Here is an 11,656-nt window from a genome sequence, read left to right on the forward strand (position 1 = left end):
GAAAACTCGGGAAACGATGACAGGGAGGATTCAGGAGGGTCACACTCAGTCCTTCACATGATTTAAAAAATGTGTAGGAAGCAACAGGGCTATCACGTCTCTACAGTCTACGTTATCCCAGTGCTTTTACATCTGTAACTTAGTTCAAACACTGTACTTTTAAAAGTTTGCTTTGTATATATAATTTTGATAGCTCACCGTGCGCTATTGTATGTAATGTTTTTAGCATTTTTGCTCATTTAATAGGTGGCGAGAGGCACAGAGGAAGGTGGCTTCTTACAAAGCTCTGCATATAGCCTATATATATATATATATGTATGTATATATGAGATACATCTATATCTCAGTGCTTTATCATCCTTTACTTAGTTAAAATACTTCACTCTTTGTATATATTGTTAAAGGTTTACAATTTATCTTTGTATATTGTGTTTTAAACATTTTTGATATTTTAAATAGATTGATAACCTGTAGCAATGTTAGCCAGCCACATGCTAACATTAGGTTGCTGTGGCTCGTTCTTACACTAGCTACTATAAATGAAATTGAGGAATAAAGCTCCAACCTCATTGCCAGATAAGGGATTCAAATCAATTTAAATACCACTATTACGCATATATGCAGAGCCTTTTAGGAAGCCAGCTAGGCTAGCTAACAGGCTAACCTCGCTCGTTAAAAATACCTATGTGATCATCTGAATGGTCAAAATTGCTAAAAACACTATATGCAAAAACAAACGGTAAAGAATTAACATTATATATAAATTGAACTGTGAAAAGTGAAGTATTTGAACTATGTTACTGATGAACTAGAACTGAAATAACTATAGAGGTACTGTAGAGTGGACAAATGTCACAGTAAATACTGAGAGCTGTCAGATCCATGTTTCATGAAATATGACTTGCTTCAAGTGCAGTATTGTAAATCACTGAAATCAGTTCCTGAATCTTTGGTTCTCAAGTCCTAGTAAACTGCTATTTGGAGGAAATTATGCAAGATGTCAACGTACCTGAACCAGTTCAAGTAAATATGTAATTAAGATAGATAGATAAGTACTTCTTTGCAGGGCTCATCAATAGTTTACTTTGAAAATAAATGAGAATCTGTATATGTGGGTATATGTGTATAATGTCTGTGTGCGGGCTCCCCTCCCTGTCTCTGTCGGATCCTGGCCCGGTGCCAAATGGCAATTGGTTTTCATTCTAGCAGAAACAAAAGACCAGCGATGACAGTCAGAGCGAGAGAGTGTGAGCGTGCGAGCAAGTGAGAGAAGGACAGAGAGAGAGAGAGAGAGCCAGAGAGTGAGGTATAAAAAGTGAAAGAGAACGAGGGGACGACAGGGGGAAGGGCCTGTGCAGATTTCACATCTCAGTGAGCACAGAGGACAGAGCGAGAAATGACTGGAGATTAGAAATGGAGAGTGTAAGAGAGAGAGATGTAAGGACACAGGGGAGGGAGGGTGAGATGAAGGTGAGAGGGTTTTTTTTTTTAAGTTAAGTTCGTTAAGTTTATAATGAAGCTACTGAATAGCAAGCAGAGGAGTCATTCATCACATTCAGGGAGGCTGAAAGAGCAATTAAACCCTCAGCTCCTCTAGTGTCAGGGCCGTATTTAAGGTATTTGTGACCCTGTTTATGAGATGCATTTATTAATAACACTATATTCCGCCTATTTTACATTTTTGCCACATTTTTGAGAAGGAACTTTTTCCCATTACAGAGACCTTCTACTGTAAATGTGAAAAAAACATCACTATAATGCTCAGACCAGTGAACCAGTGAAAGTTTTTTTCTGTGACCTCTAAGAGCGTAGAGGTGATGCACAGGATGTGTGAATTATTTTCACATTTTATTTTCAATATATAAGGGGTGTGTAATCTTTCAGCCAATGTAGTACTTTTAAAAAAAAAGGGTTACTGTTTTGTTAATAGATATAACAATAAGCAGGAGCTGTTAGTAGTAACAAGTCACCACACTCCAAGGTCCCAGTCGTTTAATAAGCCACTTGTAATTCTGTGTTGACTCCACAGCACCATTGCAGAATTTTTTTACTAGCGTCGGCTGGCATTGTTTTCACCTTGTGAGTGTGGTTTTGTGTGTCTCCAAGGCAAAATGTGGTCCTGGAGACACCTATTATAGAAGGAACAGAAGCAGTTTTGAGTACTTTTATTATTTGTCTGGCTGTCTGTCTGTCTGTGGACAGATTTTGTAAATGTTTTTCAGATTAAAATGAAGACAGAGTAAGGTGTGGCCCGACCCCTCAAGCACTTAGCCCTCATGTAATAATGTAGTAATGACTACTGAGTCATCATGGGTTGGAACATCAACACTTCTTCAGGCGTCACAGGGGTGGTGGGACCTCGTTGCAAGATTGTCTCTAGTGTTAGTTTTAAGTGTGATAGGGTTAAAATAAAACTAATACTATTTAACTTTATTCATAGAGCACATATCAAACAAAAGTACAGAGGGCTTTACATAGAGTGAACTGAAATACCAAAATGAGTGACAAAATATACGAGTAGAGCAGATTTAAAATCTTAAATAATAAACAGAAATTAAGACCAATAAAATAAAGAGGAAAATTAGATAAAATCAGGGTTTGCTTTTGGATAAAAGTACATTTTTAGAAGAGCACAGGCAGCCTCAGTTCCTCAGGCAGAGCTCAGTCCCCCTTTAGCTCTCTTCTAAATGTTGAGCTGGTTTCCACTGAGAAACAATGGTGGGGTGGTTTTAGCTGTATTGAAAGGGCGTCAGCGTGATGTCCCGAAGTCTCAAACGCACCGTTCAGCAGAGCAACACAGCAGCTGTGAGTGAAGCTGAGTCACCGCGTGGAGACGGCCGTTATGCTGAGAGTTTTTTTCCAACCACCAAATACAAAAACAAAAACAAAATAATTCACGAGAAGACAACGACGGTGCACGACGCTCACGGAACGAAAACAAGCACTATGTAGGCTTCATGCTAACATGGTTGCGGACCTGACGGCTGCTGAGCTAACCGTCCTATTTTTCCTTTAGTCTTGAAAACCATTACTAAGTGAACGCTTCCCTTGAGCTGACTAGTCCATAACAGTAAGTTCTATTCAGTTAATTACTTTCCTCCTAGTTTAAAGGTGTTATTGATAACATTCAGCCGTTAAATGTGGCTTCCATCGCCGCCCTACCACCAGATTCATGCCACAACACCTCTGCTGTTACGATCATCTGCCCCCCTAATGCTGCTAACGCTAACTAGCAAACATTAACATTGCTAAAACTAGCTAATGTTAACGTTGCTAGCGCTAGCAGTGCCAAAATTGTTAAAATGATTAATTAACAAGCTTTTTAAGGAAAAGAGATACTTTTATTCTGCACCTCTTTACAATCACTGAAGATGTATTATTTATTTTAAATGTTATTGATATGACCTTTAATGATTTTACTTTTGCACGATAGCTATTTTGCACCACGTCTTGATGCTGTAATCTGAACATTTGTCGACCAGCAGCTGTACATGTCATCTTATGTGATCAGTCCTTCTCTCAAACTAATGTGAATGAGGAGCAGCAAGACTCGTCTCACTGAGATGCCAACCTGACTGATGTTACCAGGCTTTCTCACCACAAGTGAGACGTTTCTTAACAGAATTTTGCAGATACTTTATTATCACACAATATTAGTTACAGTATCTTACTGGCACCAAAACCCTTATTATCTTCTTTACATAATCCTCTTACGCTAAATCCTCTGTCTTGTCCTTGTTCATTTCGAGACATGAGATGAAATGTCAGAAGAGCGAGAGCTGATATACCAGGGACACATTTCAGGATTTAATTCATTTATCTGTGTTTACTGCTTTGTTTAATTGGATCCCAAATGTGTTGTTGCTGTGATAATTGAATTTAGTCCTGGCTATATTTAACAAATGTCCCTGATTTTTACAACACTTTTAAATTTTTATAATCTAATTCTACTATAGCAGGGCGGACACACACACACACACACACACATGCACGGAGAGAGAGTTTCTTTCTTCCCTCTCCATCTCCATATCAATGGCTGCAGGACAATCAACTAGCTGGCTCATACCAGCAGCCTGGTAGACACACACACACACACACACACACACACACACACACACACACACACACACACACACACACACACACACACACACTCTTTCTCCCACATTTTCTTTCTCGTACTTCCTCAGCCCGACTCTTTCCTCTGTGCCTCTCACTCAGAAGATGGCGATACAACATGAACAAAGAAATCTAACATATCACCAAACTTTGAATCATGTTTTTGCTGTTAGGATGACATTTCATTCCTCTTTCATTCACAGCAGTTTACCATCGAACACTTAACAGTAATGGCCTCCAAAAAAAGCCCTGAACAGGTTTGACATTAGGGAATGAGGTCACGACAAGAAACGAGAAATTCTGACTCGGTATGGAGCCGCTGCCCTTCATACAAACTAATATTCTGTGCATATTGGATTATAAAACACTGCTGGGTAACGTGCATTTCAAATATGCATTTTTGCTTAAAAAGGCTTAAGAAGTCAACTGAAACCAATAAAAAAGTGTAGTTACAGCTACTTTCAAACATATTGGAGAAGAGTGCTGAGATTTCCAATAACAGAGAAACAGAGAAGGAAACATGGCAACATTACAGGACAAACTGACTGTTTTTGTCTTTTCTGACAAACATAATTTCATCCATCTGGAGTGTGTGATATAGAGCTTTCACCAGCAGGAGCAGAAAGAGAATCTATCAACTCAACACTGCTGTATTTGTGTATTTGAGCTGAATGAAGTGATGAAAGTGTGCGACTGTTGAGCCGAATGTTTGTGGAAGGTATAAATTATTTACAGCAGGATTATTGAGCGCCAAACAACAGACTGACTAAACCAAATAATGAATTGTAAATACAGGAGATGATGTCAGTGTCAAAGCAGCTCAGCCTGCAATCATATTTCCGTGTGTGTCAGAATGTCGCTCCTGCTTTATTTTGATGACAGGCCAGCGTGCCAATCTGCATAATTCCCACAACCCGCCCTGCGTCCTTCCCCTCCCTGCCACATGTTAATGAGCCGTCGCCTTGGACACGCTAATTAAACAGAAAGCTGCACACTCACCCAATCAGGAGTACAGAGGAATGTAGACATCACACACACACACACACACACACTGGTAGAGCTTTTACTGGGTGATATGATGCCAGTACAAGCACACAAACGTACACACACAGACAAAATCATACACATAAAATACTGGATATCAACCTGAATCTCTCTCTTTCATACTGTGTTGTTAATATTTTATTTGAGGTTGTGCGTCTGTTCTTTCTAAGGGTGGTCAGTGTCTTTCACACACAAACACACACAACCATAAATAAGGTGTCTAGACAGCACAGCCGTCAGTCTGCCCTCTGGTGAGTGCTGAACGTACAGATCAACAGAGTGACAAAGAGAGGGAGAGAGGGAGAGACAGGAAGGCCGGGGCTTTAATAAATATGCATGATCTGTGTCCTTCTTGAGGAAAGACTGATTCATCCCACTGCCTTGGCTTGCAGGCCCTCACAACCATACACACACACACACACACACACACACACACCCCCGAGGCACATTTTAACCTACATACCACTACAAGAATATCCTTAAAATCAGTCAGTTTATCCGCCTTCATCTTTCTGCTGATCATCTTGTGATTTTATCGTTCTCCTGCTTGTCTTTTTAACACAGAGTGTCCCACTTTCTGTTTCTGTTTTCGTTTTCCACATCTGTCTCCAGTTTCTAATTTCCAAACACCGGACAGTCTTTAAAAATGTGAAAAATTCTCGGACCACACCTCTGTTTTTACACCTATTAGCCTGTTATAAATAAAGTCTGACGCTTGTCTTCTGGCATCAACTTTCAAGCCAGCATGAAAGAAAAGTCCTAAAAACTGCTAATTTCATTAAAATGTCATGATCAAAAGCTCCAGAACATCTAATAAATGGACCTCGGGGTGAGACTGATTCGTCAGCTGCTGTTTTCAAGGTCAAGAATGAACTTAGATGCTCAACAATTTACGTACGTTATTGTGTACAATTAGTTGGGAGGTTTGCTTTTCTTGTTTCTAGCCATTGGTAACTTACTTACTAATTGGTAACAGTTCATTTTAGTATATAATGAGTAAAAATATTATAAGACAGCAATTTTTTTTGTTACCTTTTACCTGCACCAGTTCATCTAGCATCATTGTGCAATAATGCAGTTATTTTTTTTAATAATCAAATTTTATTCAACAACCTGTCCGACTTTGAGAAATTCGATTTAGTATGATTTCAGTCTGACTAACACAATAGTCCGACTTTTTCTAACATCATATAAACATACTGACTGTTGGACTCATGATGGACAGTTTAAAAACAAATGATCAAAACTCATGGAGCAGAACCAGAGATATCACCATGTTTATTCCACGCATTCTTCTTTCTTTACAAAACCTGGTGCCTACATTACCCACAATGCAACTTGATGCCACTGAGTGACATCACTGGAGGCAATTTATCAGAATACATGCAGCTTCCTCTGGAGCCACAAATGGTTTTAAACTACTACTACTACTACTAGTACTCCCCAAGACCTGTAAACACGCTCTGATGTGTCAAATTGGTGGAGTTACCCTTTAAGTGCCGGTAATGCATCTGTAAGCAGAGACTGATTACAGCTAATGGTGCTAATCTTTTTGTCGGCATCCATGACCCCAAGAGCAAGGACAGGGAAACAGTTTAACAGCTTGAAAATGAAAAGATGAAGCTGATTTAAACGTGTACAGTGATGAAGCAGCCTGTATACTTTATCTCGGGTCGTGAGTTTCTGCAACTAGTTTTCCTTAATACGCTGAATTTTACATAAACCAGCGGCAAATTAAAAAGAAAACTTTTGGAAATGGTCAGCAGTAATGTGTTGTTAATGGGATAAAACTTTTAATACCACCTGCATGCTGGAGAGGAGGAGAGAGGTGGGATTTAAATCTGTTCCTAAACTCAATAGGGCACACACACACACACACACATACACACACATAAGCACATACACAGTCTGGGTAGCCTGAGATGCTCATTGTTATTCTGCACACAGTTGTGGTCACAGACAGGGCCAGGCAGGAGTGCAGACACACACACACACACACACACACACACACACAGACACACACACACGGACACGCACAGAACCAGAGCTAGGCACATGTTGTCATGACACATTACAAATTCTAAATACCATACAAGATTAAGAAATACAAAAGCTGCACTAATTTACATACACACAATTGCACACTCTGCTACACACACACACACACGCACACATTCCCTCACTGCCAGAGTAACATCTGCCACCAATAGACCTCTTTCTTTCAAAGCTTTCCTGCTGGCACTTCATGAAACAGAGTGAGAGGGATAAATGACGCCGAGGGCAAAAATATAGGAAAGTATACAAAAGTATAGAAACGTTTCCAATACAAAGTGTCTGTAACAACAGTCTGACCTTACAGATCACCTACAGCATGAGCCACGGTGTCTGTTTTGTTTTGTTTTGAAGTTTTGTGTAGCTCAGCCTGTCTGCACAATAAAAATCCAATCGTAGACACCAAAGTCATTGAACTGTGACTTTGGACTTCTGGATTTTAATTTGGACTTCGGCTTTAATGCAACTGTTGGACCAATTGCAGCCTGTATTACCCCAACTCTCCACTAGAGTGCGTTAAACCCAATACTAGTGGTAGTGGTGGCTGACAGAGAAACAGCTCTTCCTCACTGGTTCTGACGGGAGTCATGCCACAGCTGAATAAAAACCACCGTGTCGTCTCCTATAGCTCCACTGGGTATTGAGTCCTTGAGTAAAGCACAACTACATGATGTTTAGTGGCAGCTGACCTCTGACCTTCATAGATATTAGTAATTGTTTAATTAGCTGCTTATTTCTTTTTTCTCTCTAACACGCATAACCAGTAATTGAACTACAACCAAATACATATGAAATAAGCTGCACCCGTTGTTCAACCTTTGCTCTTGATTAGATCACATTTCCGTGTATTTTCATGAACAACAGCTTAAACGAAGCTGGAAACTTCCTGCTTCTTGAAATACTGGATCTTAATTCTTTGCTTTAAATGCATCTCACTAGTGCCTCCGTGTTGTTTTGTGTAGATGCGGTGTTGTCACACGACGGTTAGGGTGACCCAAGAAAAATGTTACTTTACGTAAATGTATTCAAGTTCTGTACTTAAAGGATGAGTTCACCCACAAAATGAAAATACAGTAATTTTTTGGATGCATTTACATGTTTTGGAGAATGCTGCAGCGCTATTTTGCTGTTAAGCTCCAGAAATGTTTTGTGGACTACGAAACTTCACCTGACTTCCCATCGGCATGAGAGTGAGTAGAAAATGACTGAATTTTCATATTTGGGTAAACGTTTCCTTTAAGAACCTAATGAGGCACGTTATATCTCTTTTGACTCCACTACATTTATATTACAGCAGCAGTTACAAGCTACTTTACGTATAAAATATATGATTAGTTTACAAAATGTATGTATTGTTACAATTTAAACTAACCAATAGTTAAAAGCTAAGCTATAATTTAGCGATATTTTAAAAGCTTCTTTAACAGTAAAATGCTGCTTACATATTATTGCATCTGTAATACTACTTTAATAATATAATATATATAATAACATGCACAGCGGGCATTTCTATATATACTATACTACTACTATACTTTTACTTTAAGTACAATTTTAAGACCACACTTCGTTCTTTTACTTAACTGACATTTCATTGCAGAGCTTTTACTTGTAATTGAGTACTTTTATTTTACTTAAGTACATCACAGTACATTAAGTACATTACATCATTGCTTCTCAGGCTAGGGTCTGCCCGTATCAGTGATATAATTGTCCTTGAAACTGATGTTGATTGACCGATCGTAATGGGTGTGTGTGCATGTGCATGAGTTCTGATTGGAAACGCACACTGGTCTCTATTTATCTCACTTTCCATTTATATAACTAAAGGTACATTATGCGATTTTGCATTTCAGAGCATGGGCTGTTTTCAGAATGGTTTTTGATGGTTCATTTAGTAAAGACGCTGCGACATCCAGGCTGCTGAAGATAATTGCACCGACGGACTATGTGAAAAAATCAAATCAAGGAGGAAAACAAGAAGTGAGCATGAACATTGTGATATTATCAACTGAATATGGTTAGAGTGACCTTGAATGCACCAACATGGAAAGTGATGGATTATTTATCTCATGCTCTGTTTTCCCTTTTGCTCATTGGACATTACATGTTTCCCCCTTTTTTTGCAGCTAAATGTCTGCAACACTTTTTATTTCCTCTTCCCTAAAACACTTTGAATTCATTGATGTATTTTTTCAAAACATCAAATCATAAAGCAAGACTTAGTTATCTCGATGGGCAGACCGGCAGCGGCTCCTTTTCTACACCACCACATGGATGTAACACCACAAACAAGTGTTTGCAGCTGCCACCGGCCCCAAACAAGCCAATCTGCATACACCAACACACACACAAACAAGAGAACACACAGCTTAGTCTTCATCAGGCAGCGTTGGCACAGCGCCCTGAGACATCGGCACACATCACGGGCACAAAGGAGAGAAGGAAACCCAGACACGCACACACACACACACACACAAAAAAGGAAAGAAAGACAAAACAGAGGAAAGAGAAAGAAGCTAAAATAAGCAGAGAGGAAGAAACAAAGCGCAGCGGATGACGGGACGACAGAGAAATAAAGGAGATGAATCTGACAAAGCGTACCTCGTTCCTGATCCTCACCACACAGGGAGAGCAGGAGGGATGCTGCTCTTGATTGCCACTACTGGGTCCACCTGTCTGTCTGTCTGTCTGTCCTTCTGTCTGCCTCGATCTTTGTCTGTGTGTCTGTCTGTGCATCTGTCTGCCATCTGTATCTGTCTGTCTCAGATTTTCTAATGTGTCTTTGTGTTACGCAGGGTCAGCGTCCTGGTGTTTTTTTCACACTTTAATCTGCAGTTTATTGTTCTATCTGTGTGATAACCTGTCTGTCCCTCTGTCTGTCTGTCTGTCTGGATGTGTCCGTCTGTCCGTTTGTGCACGTAACTGTTTTGTTTCTCACATTTTCTGCATCTTTTGTCGCCTATCTACCAGTCTGCCACTGTCTGTCTGTCTGTCTGCCTGTCTGTCTGCAGCACTGCCCCTCTGCAAACACACACAAATACGCGCACACACTTAAGGCGCACATGGACAGACAACCATGTGAGACCCAACACCACAAAAGCGAAAAACAAGCGCAGAGGAAACGCAGACACCGCCGCAGGAAACAGGGGCGAGGTGGGATGCCAGGAGCCCCACGAAGTTCAGCGGCCATCTTGGTGGCCACGCAGCAGAGCACAACAAGTCAACGGAGAGCGCGAGAGACCGTCCGAGGTTTGGGCACGAGCCAAGTCGGGCATCCCACACCCACCAGATTTCCTCTGTTCAATCCCAGCATGCCTTGGCACGACGACGGGCGACTGCAATCACAAAACAGAGCAGAGACAGCAAGAGAGGCAGAGACGCTGGATCTCTGCCATGTCTTACTTGTAGTGAGTTAATGAAGCAAGAAAAGCTTGGATACACTTCAAGCATCAACTTTCACACACACGCACACAAGCACACAACGACACAAGCCAGCACAGACAGCAGGCATATTGAACACGTCTTTGAGGTTGATTTCAACATTTTCCCACCTCCTGCACAAACAAATGCCCCAACGAGGCAAACAGCCACCAACCTGTCGGAAACCTGGACGCATTTATGTTTGTGTGATGTGTTGATTCATGTTTTAAGTGCTTGCTGAGGGAGAAGAAATAAAAAAAAAAAAACCCTCCAAAATATATTTATCGCCTTCAGCTTGGATCGCATTCGGTACCTGGCATGTAGGCGAGGCAGCTCGGGCGAGTGGAGGGGAGGTGTTGTTGTATTCAGCTGGGAGGGCAACGAGGAGAAAGAGGAAACTGAGATGAAAACAAGCCGAGGAACAAAAGGCACAACGATGGCAGCCAAGAGCATGTTACTTCAGAGATCAATCGTCTTAACCTTAAGTAGAACAACTATCATGACAGACACACATGATCCCTCAACCAAGATTACAAAGCATTTAAAGGTCCAATGTGTAGGATTTAGGGGATCTATTGGCAGAATGGAAAATGTTTTCATTTGTGTTTAATCACCTGAAACTTTGGTTAAAATGATCTACAGAGGGAGCGCGTCGTCTTCTGAGGTCATGGCAGCGTCAGCCATGTTGCACTGCCATGTTTCCACAGTATCCCAGAATGGACTATCCAAACACTGGCTGAGAAGGACTGTCACATTTCCAAGAATCTTTCTTTCTTCACTTATTTTTGGCGGCCCATTCTTTAAAGTTTTGTCCCCAGCCTGATCAGCAAGTTTTTACATTTCTCAAGGGGTTTTAAAACAGATTCACAGGTCAGGCAGCACCACTGACAGACATGTTCCTGTTGTTTATGAAAACCTCGACGAATGGTGATTCTAATGTTTTAACTCCAGCTGACAGATTCAATTATCTTTCATAGCTAGTTCATTCAAAAGCCCTGATAAAACTTTAAAATACAAT

This window comes from Pagrus pagrus (genome assembly GCF_965226575.1).
Source record: "Pagrus pagrus genome assembly, chromosome: 13".
Taxonomy (NCBI): Eukaryota; Metazoa; Chordata; class Actinopteri; order Spariformes; family Sparidae; genus Pagrus; species Pagrus pagrus.